Source organism: Callorhinus ursinus, unplaced genomic scaffold (genome assembly GCF_003265705.2).
Source record: "Callorhinus ursinus isolate GAN/ISIS: 27379988/994484 unplaced genomic scaffold, GSC_fseal_2.0 scaffold35, whole genome shotgun sequence".
In the NCBI taxonomy this organism is placed as follows: domain Eukaryota; kingdom Metazoa; phylum Chordata; class Mammalia; order Carnivora; family Otariidae; genus Callorhinus; species Callorhinus ursinus.
Window position 1 is genome coordinate 10886840 of NW_027397097.1, and position 21938 is coordinate 10908777.

At 37.2% G+C, this 21938-nt stretch overlaps 1 pseudogene; it reads right to left on the bottom strand.

Annotated features, from left to right (window-relative positions):
- Positions 1–2136: 2136 nt before the first annotated feature.
- LOC112806371 (U4 spliceosomal RNA) lies at positions 2137–2201 on the bottom strand (annotated as a pseudogene).
- Positions 2202–21938: the final 19737 nt, after the last annotated feature.

Sequence of the window (21938 nt, forward strand, 5' to 3'; positions counted from 1 at the left end):
AACAGATCAAAATACACCCTAAATCTCTAGTGTATGGCTTTGTTCTAGTCTCCTGCCTGATCACATCCTCTCCCTTTTTCTTCTTTTTTTTTTATCCTCTTCTTTCTTTTTTCAAACAACTTCTTATCTTATCGATCCTTTGATAAAATCTTTTATAATTTTAATCTTTACACTCATATTCCATCCCTTCATCATATTAACCCTTATTTTTATACATATATAAGTCTTTCTTTCTTTAAAATTTTGGGAGGCACTTTCTTCTAACAGACCAAAATACACCCAAAATCTAGTGTGTGGCACTGATCTATGCACCAGCCTGATCATATTTGATCATATCCTGTTTTTTTTTTTGTTTTCTTTTGTTTTGTTCTGTTTTTATCTTTTTTTTTCTTTTTCTTTTTTCTTTCTTTCCTTTTCCTTTCCACCAGTTTCAGGTCTTTTCTGATTTGCTTAGAGTATGTTTTCTGGGGATGTTGGTAGCCTATTAGCATTTTGTTCTCTCATTCATCTATTCTCCTCTGGACAAAATGACAAGATGGAAAAAAAATCACTTCAACAAAAAGAACAAGAAGTAGTACCAACTGCCAGGGATCTACTCAATACGGACATTACTAAGATGTCAGAACTAGAGTGCAGAATGATGATTTTAAAGATACTAGCTGGGCTTGAAAAAAAACACGGAAGTAAATAGAGAAACCCTTTCTGGAGAAAAAAAGAACTAAAATCTAACCAAGCCAAAATCAAAAAGGCTATTAATGAGGTGCAATCAAAAATGGGGGCTCTAACTGCTAGGATACATGAGGCAGAAGAGAGAATTAGTGATATAGAAGAACAAATGATGGAAAATAAAGAGGCTGAGAAAAAGATAAACAACTACTGGATCATGAGGGCAAAATCTGAGAGATAAGCAATACCATAAGATGAAACAACATTAGAATAATTGGGGATCCCAGAAGAAGATGAAGGAGAGAGAGGGGCAGAAGGTTTATTGGAGCAAATTATAGCAGAGAAATTCCCTAATTTGGGGAAGGAAACAGGCATCAAAATCCAGGAGGCACAGAGAACCCCTCTCAAAATCAATAAAAATAGGTCAACACCCTGACATCTAGTAGTAAAACTTAGGAGTCTCAGAGTCAAAGAGAAAATCCTGAAAGAGGTTCGGGGGAAGAGATCTATAACCTACAATAGTAGAAACATTAGATTGGCAACAGACCTATCCACAGAGACCTGGCAGGCCAGAAAGGACGGCATGATATATTCAGAGCACTAAATGAGAAAAATATGCAGCCAAGAACAATATATCCAGCTAGGCTGTCATTGAAAATAGAAGGAGAGATAAAAACTTCCAGGACAAACAAAAACTAAAGGAATTTGCAAACACGAAACCAGCCCTCCAAGAAATATTGAAAGGGGTCCTCTAAGCAAAGAGAGAACCTAAAGGCAACATAGACCAGAAAAAAACACAGACAATATACAGTAACAGTCACCTTACAGGCAATACAATGGCACTAAATTCATGTCTTTCAAAGGTACCCTGAATGTAAATGGGCTAAATGCTCCGATCAGAGACACAGGCTATCAGATTGTATAAAAAGACAAGACCCATCGATATGCTGTCTGCGAGAGACGAATTTTAGACCCAAAGACACCCCTAGATTGAAAGTGAAGGAGTGGAAAACAATTTACCACGCTAATGGACACCAAAAGAAAGCTGGGGTGACAATCCTTATATCAGACAAATTAGATTTTAAACAAAGACTATAATGAGAGATGAGGAAGGACACTATATCCCACTTAAAGGGTCTATCCAACAAGATCTAACAATTTTAAATAACTATGCCCCTAACATTGGAGCAGCCACTTATATAAGGCAATTAATAAGAAAAGCATAGAAACACATTAAAAATACAATAATAGTGGGGGACTAACACCCCCTCACTAAAATGGACAGATCATCTAAGCAAATGATGAACAAGGAAATAAAGACTTTAAATGACACACTGGACCAAATGGACTTCACAGATATATTCAGAACATTCCATCCAAAAGCAACAGAACACATTCTTCTCTAGTGCCCATGGAACATTCTCCAGAATAGATCACATCCTAGGTCACAAACAGATTTCAACCAGTACAACAATTAGCAATAATCGCACCTCGGATAAACCTCATTGGCTATGATACTGCCACTGCGCAAAGCTCAACCAGTACAACAGATTGGGATCATTCCCTGCATATTTTTAGACCACAATGCTTTGAAACTAGAACTCAATTATAAGAGGAAAGTCAGAAAGAACTCATAAACATGGAGGCTAAAGAGCATCCTACTAACGAATGAATGGGTCAACCAGGAAATTAAAGAAGAATTAAAAAAATTCATGGAAACAAATGAAAATGAAAACACAAGTATTTAAAATCTTTGGGATACAGTAAAGGCAGTCCTGAGAGAAAGTATATAGCAATACAATTCTTTCTCAAGAAACAAGAAAGGTCTCATACGCAACCTAACCGTACACCTAAAGGAGCTGTAGAGAGAACAGCAAATAAACTCAGCAGAAGAGAAATAATAAAGATCAGAGCAGAAATCAATGAACTAGAAACCAAAAGAACAGTAGAAGAGATCAACGAAACTAGGAGCTGGTTCTTTGAAAGAATTAACAAGATTGATAAACCCCTGGCCAGACCTATCAAAAAGAAAAGAGAAATGACCCAAATAAATAAAATCATGAATGAAAGAGATCACAACCAACACCAAAGAAATACAAACAATTAAAAGAACATATTATGTGGAACTGTATGCCAGCAAATTAGATAATCTGGAAGAAATGGATGCATTCCTAGAGATGTATCAACTAACAAGTCTGAACTAGCAAGAAATAGAAAACCTGAACAGACCTATAACCACTAAGGAAATTGAAGCAGTCATCAAAAATCTCCCAACAAACAAGAGCCCAGGGCCAGATGGCTTCACAAGCGAATTCTACCAAACATTTCAAGAGTTAATACCTATTCTTCTGAAACTGTTCCAAAAAATAGAAATGGAAGGATAACTTCCAAACTCATCTTATGAGGCCACCATTACCTATATCCTGAAACCAAAGACCCCATCAAAAAGGAGAATGACAGACCAATATCCTTGATGAACATGGATGCAAAAATTCTCACCAAAATACTAGCTAATAGGATCCAACTGTATATTAAAAGGATTATTCACCATGACCAAGTGGGATTTATCCCTGGGCTGTAAGGTTGGTTCAACATCCGCAAATCAAACAATGTGATACAATACATTAATCAATGAAGGAACGAGAACCATATGATCCTCTCAATAAATGCAGAAAAAGCATTTGACAAAGTACAGCATCTTTCTTGATCAAAACTCTTCAGAGTATAGGGATAGAGGGTACATACATCAATATCATAAAAGCCATCTATGCAAACCCCACAGGGAATATCATTCTCAATGGGGAAAAACTGAGAGCTTTCCCCCTCAGATCAAGAACACAGCAGGGATGTCCAATATCACCACTGCTATTCAACATGCTACCAGAAGTCTTAGCCACAGCAATCAGACAACAGAAAGAAATAAAAGGCATCTGAATCGGCAAAGAAGAAGTCAAACTCTCACTCTTTCAGATGATATGATACTTTATGTGGAAAACCCAAAAAACTCCACCCCAAAACTGCTAGAACTCATACAGGAATTCAGTAAAGTGGCAGGATATAAAATCAATGTGCAGAAATCAGTGGCATTCCTATACACCACCACCAAGACAGAAGAAAGAGATATTAAGGAGTTGATCCCATTTACAATTGCACCTAAAACCATAAGATACCTAGGAATAAATCTATCCAAAGAGGCAAAGAATCTGTTCTCAGAACACTATAAAATACTCATGAAAGAAATTGAGGAAGACACAAAGAAATGGAAAAACGTTCCATGCTCATGGATTGGAAGAACAAATATTGCGAAGATGTCAATGCTACCTAGAGCAATCTACACATTCAATGCAATCCCCATCAAAATACCATCCACTTTTTTCAAAGAAATGGAACAAATAATCCTAAAATTTGTATGGAACCAGAAGAGACCCCAAATAGCCAGAGGAATGTTGAAAAAGAAAAGTAAAGCTGGTGGCATCACAATTCCGGACTTCCAGCTCTATTATAAAGCTGTCATCATCAAGACAGTATGGTACTGGCACAAAAACAGACACATAGCTCAATGGAACAGAATAGAGAGCCCAGAAATGGACCCTCAACTCTATGGTCCACTAATCTTTGACAAAGCAGGAAAGAATGTCCAATGGCAAAAAGACAGTTTCTTCAACAAATGGTGTTGGGAAAATTGGACAGCCACATGCGGAAGAATGAACCTGGGTCATTTCCCTATACCACACACAAAAATAGACTCAAAATGGTTGAAAGACCAAAATGTGAGACAGGAGTCCATCAACATCCTAAAGGAGAACACAGGCAGCAACCTCTTTGAATTCAGGTGCAGCAACTTCTTCCTAGAAACATCGCCAAAGCAAGGGAAGCAAGGGCAAAAATGAACTATTGGGACCTCATAAAGATAAAAAGCTTTTGCACAGCAAAAGAAACAGTCAACAAAATCAAAAGACAACCAACAGAATGGGAGAAGGTATTTGCAAATGACATATCAGATAAAGGGCTAGTATCCAAAATCTATAAAGAACTTCTTAAACTCAACACCCAAAGAACAACTGATCCAATAAGAAAGGGCAGAAGACATGAACAGACATTTTTCCAAAGAAGACATCCAAACGGCCAACAGACAAATGAAAAAGTGCTCAACATCGCTCGGCATCAGGGAAATCCAAATCAAAACCTCAAAGAGATACCACCCCACACCAGTCAGAATGGCTAAAATTAACAAGTCAGGAAACGACAGATGTTGGCAGGGATGCAGAGAAAGCGGAACCCTCCTACACTGTTGGTGGGAATGCAAGCTGGTGCAGCCACTCTGGAAAACAGTAGGGAGGTTCTTCAAAAAGTTGAAAATAGAGCTATCATACGATCCAGCAATTGTACTACTGGGGATTTACCCCAAAGATACAAATGTAGGGATCCGAAAGGGCACGTGCACCCCGATGTTTATAACAGCAATGTCCACAATAGCAAACTGTGGAAAGAGCCAAGATGTCCATCAACAGATGAATGGATAAAGAAGAAGTGGTATATATACACAATGGAATATTATGCAGCCATCAAAAAGAATGAAATCTTGCCATTTGCAATGATGTGGATGGAACTGGAGGGTATTATGCTAAGTGAAATAAGTCAATCAGAGAAAGACATGTATCATATGACCTCACTGATATTAGGAATTCTTAATCTCAGGAAAGAAACTGAGGGTTGCTGGAGTGGTGGGGGGTGGGAGGGATGGGGTGGCTGCGTGATCGACATTGGCGAGGGTATGTGCTATGGTGAGCTCTGTGAAGTGTGCAAGACTGTTGAATCATGGATCTCTACCTCTGAAGCAAATAATACATTATATGTTAAAAAAAAAAGAAGATAAAGAAGAGGATGGCAGGAGGCGAAAAATGAAGGGGGGGAAATCGGAGGGGGAGACGAACCATGAGAGACAATGGACTCTGAAAAACAAACTGAGGGTTCTAGAGGGTAGGGGTTTTGGAGGATGGGTTAGCTTGGTGATGGGTATTAAAGAGGGCACTTTCTGCATGGAGCTCTGGGTGTTATACGCAAACAATGAATCATGGAACACTATATCAAAAACTAATGATGTCATGTATGGTGATTAACATAACATAATAAAAAAAAGAAAAAAGAGTACACTTATCACGAGCATTGAGTAGTGTATAGAATTGCTTATTGTACACCTAAAGCTAATATACACTGTGTATTAACTACACTGCAGTTAAAATAAAAAACGTAATTAAAAACAAAAACAACTACAGGACAAGGCATTCGAGGTCTTCAGGATCTAGATCTTGCCTGCCTGCAAATGCATGGTGCATCTCTACACGTTTCAGCTAAACTAAACCGCTTGCTGTCTTCCATAAGTGTACCATTCCTTCAACTCCATTCCTCTGAACAAACCGATCTCATTTTTGAAAATGGGGAAATCAGATTGAATTATTTAATTTTCTTCTAGCTTTGAAATCCTACTGTTCTGATAACCTACAATCACATAAGTAAGAGGTGAAATGGGCATCTTCTTCTGTTATGAACCTCTACATCCTTACTTTCCACAATGTTCATTCCATCAAGGCCAGTTTCAGTGCCCCAGATCAAGAAACTGGAAAACTGCCTTTCCTAAAGTTTGGCTCAATCTGTTGAACTTTCCTATTCTATACTATACCCCCTCTCTATGGCTTTAAATCCACTCTTTATTTCCTTTTATATCCAGCTATTAGCACACAATGAAGACCCCAGCCTTTTACAGGGAGCCTCCCTGTGACTTCTCCAATATAGAAACCATTTTATTTATATTTGCATTCTGTCCCTTCCAGGAATTGTCCACACCTCCAATGATATCACTGCTTTGCATTCTATAGTCACATAACACATCTGAAAGTGTCTTTAACTTGGTCTTGCTTGAAATGTGCACTCACCTTCTGTGCACGTATTAACTGAACAACGCTCAAGACCCGACCATCTTTCACTAGCCCTTTTTCCAACTTCCACACTCTCCTGTTAGAAATAATCTCTCTAGCCTCTCTTTCCAAAATGTTCCCACTGCTTTTTAAAATATACATGTCTTTTTTTTTTTTAACATTTATTTATTTTAGACAGAGAGGAGGGGAGGGGCAGAAAGAGAGGAAGAGATTCCTCAAGCAGACACCCTGCTGAGTGCAGAGCCAGCGGCTGATCTGGATCCCAGGACCCTGAGATCATGACCTCAGCCAAAACCCAAGAGTCTGGCACTTAACCGACTGGGTTGCCCAGGCGCCTCTAAAATATACATTTCTATTACTATCTACACTCAGGAGAGGGGATATGGGAATCTTTTTATTAAGATTACTTTTTTCTCAGGCACCTGGGTGGCCCCGTTGGTTTAGGGTCTACGGCTCAGGTCGATTCCAGGGTCCTGGGATCTAGTCCCACATGGGTCTCCTTGCTCAGCGGGGAGTCTGCTTCTCCCTCTACCTCCTGCTCCCCCTGCTGTGCTCTCTCTCTGACAAATAAATAAAATCTTTTTTAAAAAATTACTTTTTTTTCTAAAGTCCATTTGCTGACCATAGCTCCCTATTAGTAGCAACTTTACAATACCAGTAAGTAACAACTTTCTAACAGACTGGTAAACAATTCTAGAGTCCTTTATTATCCCTTTCATAGGCTGTTAAGAGGTGAAGCAGCTACAAAAATTTCTTCAGAATTCTATTGACTGAGAACTACTGAACTCAAATTCAAGAACAAAAATTTAACTGGTGTATATGTTTAATCTAACTGAAGACCTTGATCTTCCTTAATTTTCTGTCTGTATTTTCTAAAACTTTGGACTTTTCTTTGAAAAAGAAAGTGAAAGGAAAGTTATGAGAACCTTCTGGAGCTGCTGCTGTCTGGAACAATCTGCAAGCATCACTCATCTTCATCAGTTTACTCTCTAAAACATAATTTCTGCCCTTTAGTCTGAATTAAATTCTTTAAAGTTGGAATTTTCTACAATTTGGGACAATACTGCTACCTCAGCTCAGTATTTCCAGCTATAACATGGATACTTGCTAATATATTTTTAACTATGTGTTTTACATGGGCTATCACATCTAACCTTACTATATTAAATCCTTAAGTGCTATAAATAACCCTGCATAATATATAGGCACATACACACAAACACACACACACTCCTCCCACATACATCAAAAAAGAAAAAAAAAAAAAAAACAAAGAAAGAAAAGCCAGAAGGCAAGCTTGGAAAAGGAGAAGATGGGAGCAAGAGAGAGAAGATTAAGAGAAACAAAAGAAGGATTCTCTACAATTTGACAGAATAATTATTGAAAAACCCATACCTATAGTGATATTGTCTTACTAAAATAAGAAATATAAATAAGCCATCATTTATTGAATCCCTGATATGTTCAAGCTACTAAATTAGACTATAATATTGATTTTTGTTTTTCAAATATAGAAGACCTAAATAAATGTAATTATTGGTTTTCTTTTAAAGTTCTATCACACAGACTTGAATTGTCTTTCATATTTTCAATCTCTTTGTACATTCTCAAAAAATCTGGATTCAGTGACAGTGAATTTAAAATGTTGATGTTTAGGGGTGCTTAGGTAGCTTAGTCACTTAAGCATCTGATTCTTGATTTTGGCCCAGGCCATGATCTCAGGTTGTGAGATCGAGCCCCACTTTGGGCTCCATGCTCAGCAAGGAGTCTGCTTCTCTCACTCTCTCTCTCCTTCATCCCTTCCCCTGTTCTCTCTCTCTCTCTCAAATAAATGATAAATCTTAAAAAAAAATATTGATGTTTACACCTAAATCAGCATTATGTTTGAAAGAAGAATCGATACCATGAACTATATCTGTATTTCCAAAGAAGACTATGAGTTACAGTAGTTGTAAGAAGAGCAAAACTGCACCCCTGGTGTCACCTATGATGAGAAAGATGACAGGACAGCTTCACTTCACCAGGGGGTGAAATGCCTGGATGTTGGTCTGATTTTAAGAGCCATACTTTCACAAAACAATGCACAGAATAAGCAAATTTAGTGTAGGTAGTCCAGAAAAGTGTAACCAGAGAGCTATCTTACCCATTGGAGGAGCTGTTGGAAGCTCTGGGTTCATTTCGCTATAAGAATAAGCTTGGGGTCCATGAGAATTGTTTTTGTTTTTGTTTTGTTTTTTGGTTTTTCAGATCCAAGATGGAGCAGAAAAAGCAGGAACAATGGGAGAAGGATATCCATATTCTTCTTTTGACTTGGATTTCAAACAAATTTGCCACAAATGGAATGAATTACCATGGGAGCTATCAATCATTCCTCAGATGACTGCTGTATGAAGGAACAGTTTATTCAAAATAATTTTTTTAAAGATTTTATTTATTTATTTGAGAGAGATAGAATGAGAGTTAGAGAGCACAAGAGGGAAGAGGGTCAGAGGGAGAAGCAGACTCCCCGCCGAGCAGGGAGCCCGATGTGGGACTCAATCCCGGGACTCCAGGATCATGACCTGAGCCGAAGGCAGTTGCTTAACCAACTGAGCCACCCAGGCGCTCTCAAAATAATTTTTATAATCTTTGAGCTGCGAAAGGACTGCAGAGGTAATGTGATTAGTGCCACACTGTTCTTGCCCTTGCGTTCTGATTAAAGCCCAAATTTATAGTAACAAATGTCTTTCTAGTATTTGGAGGTGGGAGAGAAAAACGGTACAAAAATTCAGGATACTAAAATAAACTGGTCAGGTCCATCAAATTATAAATTCTTAGAGTCAAGAATCATCCTAATGTCTTCATTATCCACTGCCCACAGCAGGGCCCAGTAAATACTGGTTGCAATAAGTTGAGCTCACAGACACATTCCATTGCTTTTTCAGGTTTCTGCTCATCCAGGTGGCCCAGTTGGTTGAGCCTCTGACTCTTGGTTTTGGCTCAGGTCATGATCTCAGGGTCTTGAGATCAATCAGCCTTTGGCTTTGTGCTCAGCAGGGAGTCCGTTTGGGATCCTCCCTCTCCCTCTTCCCCCCCACCACCCGGCCCACACACAATGGTCACTCTCCCTTACATATATAAATAAATTAAATAAATAAATAAATAAATCTTAAAAACAAATTTACCACTGGTTCCTCCACTACCTACAGACAAGGTTAAATCCCCTTAGCATCACAATAAAGAAAAAAAAAGATTTCTCAGACCTCTGAGCTTGCTAGGATGTTTTTCTTCAACTTGTCTTTCTGTGAACTACTCATACTTTAAGGCACAGATTTTATGTCCTGTTCTGTACAAACTATCCTACCTTTCTTCCGTAAGGTAGAATTCATATCTCCCTTTATAGTTTTCTCATGGAATTTTGTAATACTTTGTTTCTTTAAATTTTGATTCTTTGGTTTGCACATATAGATTACCAATTAGTATTTACTGAAAGAATGACTTTCAGTAAATGAAAGTTTGAAATAAACCAACATGGTCACAGAAAATGAAAACTAGGAATAATGTTAATCTCTCTCATTCCCCTCCAACAATATGTGCCCAAACCTAGAAACACTTCAATGTTACAGTGATTTTTACTGCTGCATAGTGATCCATTTAAATCGTATTTTTAAAAAGCCCACACTTTTTTCTCTTTTCATATTTTGCATAAGAATGAAGCACAAAACAGATTTTTCAGAGCTATGATTATGCTGACACTGAAGCTAAATAACACATAAAAAACACCAGTTGGAAATCTTGGAGATTTTGTAGTTATTTTATGTTTTTTTTTTAATTTTTTATTGTTATGTTAATCACCATATATTACATCATTAGTTTTTGATGCAGTGTTCCATGATTCATTGTTTGTTCATAACACCCAGTGCACCATGCAAAACGTGCCCTCCTCAATACCCATCACCAGGCTAACCCATCCCCCCACCCCCCTACCCTCTAGAACCCTCAGTTTTTCAGAGTCCATCATCTCTCATGGTTTAATTTTCAATCCTCTCTATATCCAAGTTGATCTCTAATAAATTTACGAATACTGCTGCTGTCTGTATTACTGCCCATTATTGAATATTTTTAGCTAGTATACAAACTAATCATAAGACATGGTGAACCATCACAGAGAATACAACAAATATAATCAAGGCTCTGTCCAAGCAGTTCCCCAAATCTGGTTTATCCTTTCTAAGATGCTCAATATTGGTGTAGGTGAAGTGAATGACCACATGTTTACCACTTCTAAACTCTTTCTTTGTTCAAATTGTGATGCTAAAATGTGCTTTTCTTCACATTCTTAATTGCTGTGTTTCATAACTCTGACTTTTATTTTTCTTTACTCCTATAGATGACTGGTCTAGCTCCCATCCTGCCATTGCCTTTAGAGACAACATCCACAAGCCCTCAGTCATTTATCACTACTTTCATTAACACTCTGACCAACTGCCTGACTGACATAAAATTACTCTTAAAATAACTTACAAAGCACAAGACATGGAATTAAAGGTACAATAGGGAAGGAGAAGATAAAAGGGAAACTAGCCCAACAACTGAAGCCTTAACTGAGAGATGGAGCAGAGATCATGTTGCTACCAAATAAGTAAAAGCATGAATTCTCGCCCTCACCTCCTCCTTTAATACTCCTAAAAGTAATTATCAGATAACACCATTATTGGATGCAGTAACCCTCTCCAATTAATCCCATTCAATCATGTGGCTTTATTTCCAGACAGTTCTGCACTAATGACACCTTCTTGCAGAAACTTCCAGGGAAGTCAGTCACCTTCACTCTCCTCCCAGGGTGGTTTCTAGCAAGTTCAAAAGTTCTCTTTACTCTGAATCAGAGTGTAATGGGCTGAATTCTGTCCTCTTAAAATTCATGTGTTGACGTTCTAAACCCTAGTACTTTCTAACATGAATGTGTTTGGAGAGAAGATCTTATAGAGAGGTAATTAAGGTTCAGTGAGGTCACTGGGGTAGAACCTAAACCAGTGTGACTCATGTCCTTTTATTTATTTATTTTTAAAATTCATGTTCTGTGTTCTGGACTCTGTCCTCTTGTCATTCTTATTTATTAGAAGATGTTCTTTCAACCTGCTTCCTGCCCATAAAGAAGTTGAGGGCTTAAAGAGTTCTTCTCATTTTGAACTGTCTCTGCTCCTTATACTTAAAGTTGGTGGTACTCTAGCAAATATTTGTCTTAAAAATGTAACTCGTGTCTTCATAAGAAGAGATTAGGACACAGACACACACAGAGGAATAACCACATGAAGACAGAGGGAGAAGAAAGCCATCTATAAGCCAAGAAAAGGGCCTCAGAAGAAACCACCCCTGATCTCAGACTTCTAGCCTCCTGAATAATGAGAAAATAACTTTCTGTTGATTGAGCCACCAAGTCTGTGATACTTCATTATGGTAGCCCTAGCAAACTTACATTGAGATAAATAGGTTGCTTATTGATAAAACACTTTAAAATTGCTACTGCAATGGGTTTTGGCTAATTTGATCTGGTTCCTTCCTGGTATAATTGGCATGACTTTGCAACTCCTCTCCTACCCCTTTTTAAATTTCAACCAATTACAGATTTGTTGCTGATAAGTTGTTGGGTGCAATGTAAGAATGAAAACAAGTTCTTCAATCAACAAATGTCAAGTGCCTGCTTTGATCAGGAAAAGTATGAAGCAAAGAGATGCTGTAAGTACTTCCTGTCAAGTCAAACTCTGGAAGAGGAGCCCAGGGTGGGGGGGGGGGGGGGGAGGGGGAGGACAACAGCAGTATATTGTAAGGTTAAAATTGTGATATAGTTCCTGTCCTGTTTTTGAGAATGTACAATATTGTGGGTGACAGAAATGAAGAGAAAATAGGCCACTAAATTCCACATAACCAATACTCTCCCCACATTCATTATTGTACAGCACAGGGTTGTGTTTCAAAAACAGATTAGGATGTTGCTTTAAAATGACATAAAAAAAAAGAAAATTAAAGAAGGAAGAGGAGGGGAGATTAAGAGAGAGAGAGAGAATATGTCTTCATATTGCATATAAGGAAATTATAAAATTAGCAGGAAATACAAAAGATCTACAGTATCCCCAGGCTGCTTTCCCTTAATGACATTTTGATGTGGGCCCCTGAATAAAATGGATTTCCCATCAGTTTTCATTTGTCAAAATTCTTCTTATTCAACAACTATGTACTACTGTCCACACAGCCTCTCCTCTATGGAACTTTCATAAATTTGTCAGAATTTCTTGTCTTATCATCTTTTCCACAGTACTTTGGACATACCTATACCAATATCTGCTAAACTGCATTCCAGTTGCGGCTCTCCATTTGACTATAAGCCGAAGGGTACAACTTTAAGTCTGAAGTAACAATTCAGCAAATAAATGACTAGAATGACCAAGTAAGGAATATAGAAAGTGGATATTTTTAGAGCTCAGCCAAAAGGGAAAGATAATTTTTTGAATACTTCATGATGAAAGTACATTTGTACTGAATTTTGAAAAACTGTGGACCCTTGAACAATGTGGGATTCAGGGTGCTGACTCCATGCCCAGCTGAAATCCAAGTATAAGTGTTGACTCCCCCAAAACTTAACTATTAATAGCCTACTGTTGACAGGGAGCCCTACCAATAACATAAACAGTTGATTAGCACATATTTTGTATATTACATACATAATATACTGTATTCTTACAGTAAAGCAAGTTAGAGAAAAGGCTATTAAGAAAATCATAAGGAAGAGAAAATACATTTACAGTACTGTATGGTATATTTATTGAAAGAAATCAGCCTACAGGCGGCCTCTGGGCCTCTGCGCCTCTGCAGCAGTAGCATAGCGCCTGGACCCAGGATGGCGATATTCCACAGCAGGTGGCTTCAGTTCTGCAGTGGCAGCCTCAGGATAGGCCCTCTGGCAGTGACAGTGCCTGCAGGGGCCATACAGATGCCCATCTGCCTGAAGTTGTACCACTGGTCCATGGCCTTTGGCAGCTGTGGCCACATGTGAGTATACCAGTCCCCAGTGGGCCTGAGGCCAGGGCACCACGGCGAGGAGGGACTGAAGCCCACAGCCACCCAGCAGAAGAAGAACATGAAGCACATGAAGAACCCAGGAGGCGGGGGCACCAGGGTCACCACACCCCTCGTGCTGTGTCATCCCTGCCCACGGGGTGCCTTCCTCCACTTCAGCCCAGCCTCCTGACCACTAGCCGCCCAGTGCTCCATCCGCTAAACCACCCATTGGCACAGAAGGGGGCCTGGGGGTCGCTGATGGCATTGGAGGGCCTCCCCAGATACTCAGAGGTCAGCAGGTACAACCTCCATGTCAGTCACCTTTGATTCAGCCCCGTGGAGGCTGAGGTAGGCAATTGTAAATAAATGCCTTATGGCTTCTTAAAACAAAACAAATCACCCACATGTAAGTGGACCTGCACAGTTCAAACCTCTGTAATTCTTGGGTCAACTGAAATATGATGAGATTGAGTGACCCTTAGGAGTATTCATTCATTCCCAAATATTCAGTGGGAACCCATTTGCATGGGGGATGGTTTGGAAGTAAAATTATACAAGTTTAGTAAGATTTTTTTAATTAGGAAAAAATAATAGGAGAAAAATATATAAAAAATGAAAAAGGGAAATTCTTTATCATCGTGACCGTCAGTGTATACTACTACCTCATTGTTTTCATTCTACACTTTCAAAACAAGCAAGTATTAAATCAGTGCTAAACCTAACACTCAAATAAATTCAGTAGGAGCTGTACAACTCTGAGCTTAATTGAGATATTTAAGATGCTCAATGCTACTAAATTAACGTTCTTTAATTTTTTTTGTTTTAAACTTAAGATACGCATGTACACATTAAAATTTCATGATATGTGCATGTCCATCCATAAATGTTTCATGGCATACTAGAAAGCATGATTATAATTCCTTTGGCTTAAAAGGGAAATGTCATATTATCATTGTGTCCTTGTTTTTACACCAAGTATCATGCTATATTAAAATAAAAGAAATGTTGGTTAAATACATATTGTTTTGGGGAGAATGTTACAGCTTCAAAGCACAGACCTAAACTGACCCTTGCATTGTCCCTCTCCAGTAGATACTATTATATGACTTAGTTTGGAAAAACTAAGACAAAAGTTTGGTGACTTTAATACATTAAGAGGACATTACCATTGCACCTGTCAGGATACAATATCCTGATCTTGTCATCCATTCAATGAGGTTAAAGTCATTCATCATTGATCCTCTATCTCCCCATCCGTAAAATAAGTGAGTTATCCTAAAATCTAGTCAACAATAACCACTAAAATCTTCCTAAAGCTGATACTCTGGTTTATTTATGCATTTAGTTATGTAGACCCAACTTTGTACTATAAGGTACTTTTAGGTGTCTAAATTTATGGTGAGAGTTATATTATCTTTTCAATTAAAAATAGGATTTCATCTGAGAGCTCTGAAATATGAAAAATTAAGACTAATGTGAATGGTTAAATTTTTTTTTGAAAAAAAGAAAAAGCTTTTATAAATGTTGGGCTCCTCTGATAGTAAATATGTATATTTGAGAGCTTTTTCTTTAAAACAAAACTATCAATGTGTCTTTATTTCACTTATTAGTTATTACTTAGAGTAAAAATAACAATAACTTCTGGCATATACATAAAACAAAATTGCTTTCATATATGTTTTTTTTTGATCCTAACATCTTGATTCTTGCAAGGTAGGGATCACCTCTTTGTTTTATGCCTGATTTACAAAATAGACAAAATAGAGCCCAAAATAGAGATAAATGCTGAATCATGTGAATCCAAACTTCTGCTTCAATGACCTTTCCTCTATAATAAAAACAATATAATAATATCAACATCCACGATGAGTTAAAGGAGCAGCTAACCCTTAATATGGTGTTTATTGCATGCCACCTGCTTATTTTCCAAATGAGGTTTGTGTGTGTGTGGGGTGGGGGGGATGTGTGCGTGTGCGTAATCTATTCCTCCTAACGGCTCTCTTTAATAGGTACTCAAGTACTCTGTTTTATAGATGAGGTAATTTAGGAATAGAAGGATTACATAATGCTCCAAGTGGCACAGCTGATAAGTAATGGAGCAGAGATTTAAATTCAAAACTGAGGACATCTAGCTTCGGTCTATTTGCCCCCTCTATATTAGCATAAATAATTATTATTCATTTAGTATATGATAATTTCTAACACTTTTTAAATGTTTTTATTTTTTAAAAAGATTTTATTTATTTATTTATTTGTTTGTTTGTTTGTTTGAAAGACAGAGAGAGAGAGCACAAGCAGAGGAGAGGAGCAGAGGGAGAGGGAGAAGCAGACTCCCTGCTGAACAGAGAGCCCAAAGTTGGGCTTGATCCCAGGACCCTGGGATCATGACCTGAGCTGAAGGCAGATGCTTAACAACTGAGCCACCCACGTCCCCCAACACTTTTTTTTAAGAGAGAGAGAAAGATTGCATGCGTGTGCAAGTGGAGGGGGAGGCAGAAGGCGAGGGAGAGAAAAAATCTTAAGTAGACTCCACATTCAGTGCAAGCCTGATGCGGGCTCAATCTAACTACCTGAGATCATGACCTGAGCTGAAATCAAGAGTCATAGGTTTAACTGGCTGAGCCAGCACCCAGGCGCCCCAAGTATTCAGTAATTATTAAATATGCCAGGCATTGTTCTAGACTCCATAATTAGGTAATTCCAGGTTCTTCTGGAGGTACAAAGACATAATCTGGTCAATGCTACTAAATTAACGTTCTTTAATTTTTTTTGTTTTAAACTTAAGATACGCATGTACACATTAAAATTTCATGATATGTGCATGTCCATCCATAAATGTTTCATGGCATACTAGAAAGCATGATTATAATTCCTTTGGCTTAAAAGGGAAATGTCATATTATCATTGCGTCCTTGTTTTTACACCAAGATTTACAGTCTGGTAAGTGCCAGGTGATTACCACAAACTACTTTTAAATGAAATATAATCACAGGTTAAAATGTATAAATTAGGATATATAAATACATTAAATTAAGTGACAATGATTATTTGGATACATAGTCAATCCAAAAGAAACATATTTATGGTCACAATGATCAGCAGGAAAACACAATGGACCGGGGAGTAAGGAGATATGCCAGAACAATGGCTGGATATTGATCCATTTCTCCTCTCTTCATTAAGAAAAGTTACCAATAGTTCATTGAGACTAATTAATTCATTAAAACTAATGCGACAACAATATACAATGTATAATATTCACATTGACTTAGAAAATGAAGTTTACATAGCTGATGGGGATTGAAGAGTGCACTTATCATGATGAACACTGGCTGATGGATGGAATTGTTGAATGACTATATTGTAGATTGTATGTTAACTACACTGGAATTAAAATTAAAAAAAAAGAAAAGTTCACTATTTAGTTCAAGAAGAATTGTATAAGTATAGAACATTCATACATTCAAAAATATTTAGTTGAGCATTGCTATATGTCCAGCTGAGGTTATAGACATTTCTGCATGGGAAGTTTTCAATATAGTCGAGGGACTCTGACAATAAACAAACAAAAATAAGTAAAATATATGGTATGAGAGATGGAGAAAAAATAAAGTGGGAAATATAAAAGGAAGTGTGTGTATGTTGAAGTGACAATTTTAAATAGGAAAGCGAGGGCTATCAAAGTATTCATTATTGAAAATCTGGTAAATACAGAAATAGAATAAAATAAAATTATATATAATCTTACTAACAAGATGGGCATCGTGAACATTCTAGTGTCTATATTTTCTGACTTTTTAACATATAAACAGGAAGATGTTTTGTCTGTCCTTTTTATAAAAATGAAATACCATTTTAGGAACTACTTTTTCATCTTACTAGTGTTTTACAAATATCTTTCTATGCCATTAGAATATTCTTCTAGAACAGTGGTTTTTAAGAGTAAGAAATGAAAAGCACTTACCAGAATAACCTGGAGCTACATTCTTGAGAACAACCAGTATGCAGTGAGTATGATCTTGCTGGACAACTCTGGAAGGAAGTGTGTTTTGAAAAATCCCAGCAGGAGTTTCTAATGCCATCCCCAATCTTCTCATTGGCATTAGAAAACAAATGTTCTATAATATAGTTAGTTTATTGTAGTTCATTAAATGGCTATGCAATCATCATTCTTCTATTGTTATATTCAGTTTTCCCCGTTGTTCACTATAAGAGCAATGTAAATATCTTTAAAACTATATTGTACAGATATTCATAATTATTAGTATTCTTAGAATGAGAATCTGAGAAAAGGTGTGAAGAATTCTATGCATCTAATACATATTTCCCAATGGGTTCTTCCATTAGTAACTTTTTGGTTTTTGGATTATTTTTTTATGTCTTCCAAACCCCTGTATTAGTTTTACTTTTAACCCTTTTGAATTAAACTTTTTAAAAAAGAAACCATGTCTTGCCATCCATTTTAAATTTTTTAGATTTTTCACATATTAAAGATAACAATCCTCTCTCATGTATGTTATCTAAAAGATTTTCTTAAGAGAAAAATATAAATCTTTTCCATGAGACCTTTGGGTAATGTATATAAGTAAATCCATTCTAATACTCTGCCTTTTTAAAAAACATTTAAGTATGTTTTTGTAAGAGGCATTACTAAAATCAGATACATGGGGGCGCCTGGGTGGCTCAGTTGGTTAAGCGACTGCCTTAGGCTCAGGTCATGATCCTGGAGTCCCGGGATCGAGTCCCGCATCGGGCTCCCTGCTCAGCAGGGAGTCTGCTTCTCCCTCTGACCCTCTTCCCTCTCGTGCTCTCTATCTCTCATTCTCTCTCAAATAAATAAATAAAATCTTTAAAAAAAAAATAAAATAAAATCAGATACATGGAAATCAATACAGTATGATGGAATATGCTACTGATTAATATTAGTTCTTTTATTCTTTTCATTTAAAAAATAAAACAAAAACCATATAAAATGAAATTATTTATTATTATTAATTCACATTTCCTCATTTTGTTGTTCCTTATTTTGCCAGGAATTCCACATTTTGAAAAATTCCTATTATAAATTCTTTTCTTTACATTTCTGAAAACTCAAGCACATCCTTTGGGCTGACCTATTCCTCTCTGGGCTTGCCAGTAGATTCCCCAAAATCTTCATTTAGTAAAGTGAAAAATAATAGCAATGGCTGGACGTGGTTTTATTTTTTTATTTTTTTAAAGGTTTTATTTATTTATTTGACAGAGAGAGACACAGCTAGAGAGGGAACACAAGCATGGGGAGTGGGAGAGGGAGAAGCAGGCTCCTTGCAGAGCAGGGAGCAGGGAGCCCGATGCAGGGCTCAACCTCAGGACCCTGGGATCATAGCCTGAGCCGAAGGCAGACGCTTAATGACTGAGCCACCCAGCTGCCCCTGGAAGTAGTTTTAAACAAGAAAATGCAAAGGTTTTCTTATGACTTTTTCTGTCCTAAGAACTCTGTATGTTGTATATTATTTATTTATTCACTCATTTATTTATTCAGCAAATATGTATTAAGCACTCTAGAGTATACACTTCACTTATTCTTTATCTCATAAATGGGGCTAAAACAGGCTGGCTGTGAGAAGTATATGATTTAATATAAAGTAAGAACAATGAAGCTCTTAAGATGGGATGCTTGGCTTTTGGTAGGTTTTTTTCACCAATTAGGTGAATCCCTCCTGTATCTTGTCTTAGAAGCTCACAGTATATTTTCCTGGCCAGAATTACAAATGAGCTGTCTTTAAATGCATTTAGAAAAAACTGAATACTGTGTCATTGCAGGCCAAGATTCAACAGTGTTTTAATTCACAAAAATGAATGAAAATATGCGTACATTCTAACAAAAATACTTAAGTTCTAAAGTAAAATAAAATAATGGAATTTGTCCCTGGGTAAATACTATGGCAGTTCTTCCCCAAGCTAATACAAATTCTGTGACACAAAACAGGTTTTTGGGTTTTTTTTGAGATTTTGCTGTTACTCACAAAATACAAACCTATCTTTAAATATAGAAACCAAAACTGCCTTTAGCTACATGAAATGTTCAGCAATTGCTGAAATTTAGTATTTGGCTTTATCTTGCTAAGGATTTAATAATTTTAGAAAAGGTACTTCTTTTGTTTATTTTTGTTTAACAGTAGCATCTTCCTCTGGCTTCCATGTTTAAAAAGTCCATTAAAGCTAAATGGCTTTAGCCTACAGGTTGAAACTACATGGTTGTACATAATAATACTTCATATTTAAAAATGACTCTACAGATACAGAAAGCCATCACTATGGGTATTAAATTAGGGGCAGTGCAGGAATTAATTCCAAGTCTTTCCTCAGTTCCCTCAGTCTTCTTGGGGATGGAATAAACCACATAAACCAGCACCTTGACTATAGTGTAGACCCATGTTACCAGATCACAGGTAAACACTTGTGCTGTTCCTGATACTTTTCATCTCCTCTGGTTGCTTTCACTTACCATTCATAGAGCCTTAGCTTTTGTGGACCTTTTCATATTTCACAAGTCCTAATCCCACCCTTTTCTTGCTTGCATGTCAGATCACTTTGATCTTTCCCTCAGGAAACAGAATTCTTTCAACATTTTTTGAGAGATAATATATAGTAGGTACTATACTAGACACTGGAGAAGCCAAGATGAGTAAGACATTGTTCTGCCCTGAAGAAGTCCTGTGTAGAAAAGAAGGGAAATACCATATATGTAGAATATGCATGCATTACATACTAGACATGATCAGTGTTTATCGAGCAATTTTATTATCCAAGAATATCTGTTAAGTTGAACTCTGATCTACCATCACCCAATCTAGCAGTTTATGAAATTAAACCTCTTAGTCACCCATGTGCTGGTTCATTTTTTTGAAGGTGATGAGTGATAAATGACTTCCCTGACCTGCTGTAACCTGAGATTTGAACAACAGCAACAACGGGAGGAAGGAAGGAGGAAGGAAGGAAGGAAGGAAGGAAGGAAGGAAGGAAGGAAGGAAGGAAGGAAGGGAGGGAGGGGGGGGAAGTGAGGAAGGGAGGGAGGAATGAAGGAAGGAAGAAAGACAAGGAGAGAGGGAGGAAGGAATGAGGGGGCAAAGAAAAAAGAAAGAAAGACAACGCTGCTGGAAGTAGACAATATAGCTGAGAATGTGGGCCAGTTATCAGAGTGCCTTACCCTGATTTTTAGCATGGTCTTGAGGAATTACATACTTATTGAATAACTATGTGCTAATTAATATTATGCACATTATATACATCCTCACAAAAACTTTATAATCAACCTGAGACCCAGGTAATATTCTTATTTTACAGATGAGAACACAAAGAACTATAGAATAGCACTTAAGTTTCTTGTCCACTAACACACATCTAGTAAGTGTAGGCCTGTGCCTACCAACTCCAAAACAAGATTCTTTACATCCTTTTCTAATTGGAGAATTTGTAAATCTTAAGGACTTAAGAGTCTCTGAGGTACCAAAGGATAGACAGTTGAAGCTGGAGGGAACTGATAAATCCCAAGAAGAACTTCACAGTATTTGAAGATGTCATGTAGAGCATAAACATGGAAACCCACACCTCTGTAGGCTTTTCTTCCACTAATGTGTTGGGGAACTTCACTGCTTAAGCAATTATACAAATATTAATATTATAAATATTATATTATATTATTCTTTGTCTTTCTCTTCCTCTCTTTTCCTTCTGAGAAGTTAGGAATTTGTGGTAACTTCTCTAATCCTATAGCTTTAAGATCATCAGTAATTAGATCCATAGGAAGAGTTGTAGTTGGCCTGCCCTGTTTAGAGCTAGTAGAGCTAAAGAGCTCACAAAGTGCCCCAGTATACATTGTCTCTGGGTGGAGATCCCAGTATATTTCATTTTACTTCATCATTCAGAATCTTTAGATAAAGGAGACCTAAAAAATGGATTGTAAGTCATACAATAGTGGCCGTCATTTTACAAAAAATTCTTTCAAAAATCTTAGCATTATCTCCTCTAAAATCTGGTAGCTCCAGGCTGTTGGAATTTTCTGATATACTTTATCACATAAGCCTACCATGTTCTCTTTGTTTTTATCAATGCAAAGTATTTTCCAAGCTGTGAAACAAAGACACAGTAAAGCTTCTAAGGGGAACAAAATTACATATTTTTTTTAAAAGCACTAAAAATCCAAACCATAAATACTGGAGACTAAGAAACCTCTTAGGTCATTGATTCTGCAATCTTCCAAAGGTGGAGCAATAACTGAACCAACAGAATCAGTTGCTCTAGAATGGGATGCTTATTAAT